This window comes from Morone saxatilis, unplaced genomic scaffold (assembly GCF_004916995.1).
Source record: "Morone saxatilis isolate NCDOM2014 unplaced genomic scaffold, NCSU_SB_2.0 Contig16, whole genome shotgun sequence".
In the NCBI taxonomy this organism is placed as follows: Eukaryota; Metazoa; Chordata; class Actinopteri; family Moronidae; genus Morone; species Morone saxatilis.
In genome coordinates this window covers 9641030-9642503 of record NW_023339718.1, presented here as the reverse complement: position 1 = coordinate 9642503, position 1474 = coordinate 9641030, and the positions used below count along the sequence as shown (strand labels likewise).

Genomic DNA, 1474 nt, shown 5'->3' with positions numbered 1-1474 from the left:
CTGAAGAATATTCGTTGCAGTTAAGGTAAAGACAACCAGTCCATCAAAGGTCACACACACTACACGACAGCACACAAAGAGAGAGGAGAGCCCACACAGCACACACACAGAGCCAGCACACACACACACACAGAGCCACCACACGACACACAGCACCACACAGCAGCCACACACAGCCACACACAGCCATAGCACACAACACAGAGCCCCACACACACACATCACAACAACACAGGAGCCACACACAACACAGCAGCCACACACAGGCCACCACAGGCCACACACAACACAGAGCCACACACACACACACACACACACACACACACACACACACACACACAGAGACACACACACACACACACACACACACAGAGACACACACACACACAACTAACCTCCTCCCTCGTTATCCCTGCGTACTCCTCAAACAATCGACAGGAAGGAGCGGGCTCAAATCCTATTAGAGCCGCATCATTACTGTCACAAGGAATTAGTCGCTCGAAAACACCTGCTATGAACTGTGCAGCCACTCATTACGCAACAACACCGAGGTCTTTTAACCGTAGCTACCAATGGTGGAAAATGAGCCACGACTCGGGGTACTGGAGGCATGTGAAGGAAGATTTCTTACCTGTCACTGGCAGGTGTGGTCGATGTGTGATGCTGGGGCAGTGTGGCTAGCTCGCTAGCATGCTCACTAATCTTTATCTGTCATGCCAAGATAGATCAATGCACTAGTAGCGCCGAAACGTGGATATACAACCGGTCAAACTTTGTAGAGTCGTTGTCGAAACGACCGAGAAGCGTTTCCCGCGGACTGCCATCGTAGTAAGTTGTCCTAAGTGCGTGGGAAAGTCCACAGAAGTGTGTTTTAACTACACGGACCCATCCCTCTCTCCGTAGCGACCATGAAGCGACGCTTTCTCGTATCTAGGCGAGGGCGAGGTCATGTGACAGGGGACAGGAAGTAACAAAGTAAAAGGCTTCTTCCCTTACAAAATAAAAGTCTGACGTGCTCTTGACGATTTATTGTTGCATTTCTGGGCGTGTACGTTTCTATTAATGTGCACATTTTTCCTGGTCATGTGTCCACTATGAATGACTATTATTATATTATATATAGAATACTCATTTTTAGATTAAATTAGTGAAGTGAAAAAGCTTTTTGATGAGGTAGTGGACGCTTACATACGTTGCTGAAATAACCTGTCAAAAATTGAGCTGCCGAGCTCCCCTCCTATTAACTTCCTCTCATTCACTGTGCAATGTCTCCAGTATTACGTAATAATAATACATTCATAAATATGCACCACAGGAGCACAATCAGCTGGGACCTTTTTTTAAAACAGGGCCTGAAGACCAGGTAGCCGAATAAAGCAGTGCTTACTTTAAGGCCCCTTATTATCATCAGCTGATATTGTGCAACAACTAGCAACTGTCACGCAGTAATTTTGGGTGTTTGGGACTCCTGAGG

At 46.9% G+C, this 1474-nt stretch overlaps 1 protein-coding gene across 1 annotated transcript in view; it reads right to left on the bottom strand.

Annotated features, from left to right (window-relative positions):
- The window catches only part of wdr31 (WD repeat domain 31), an 8229-nt gene extending 7189 nt beyond the window's left edge, over positions 1–1040 (bottom strand). The window contains exon 1 of the mRNA XM_035659275.1: positions 632–1040. The gene's annotated coding sequence lies outside the window, so the exon portion shown is untranslated. The remainder of the gene's footprint in view (positions 1–631) is intronic.
- Between the last annotated feature and the right edge of the window lie 434 nt (positions 1041–1474).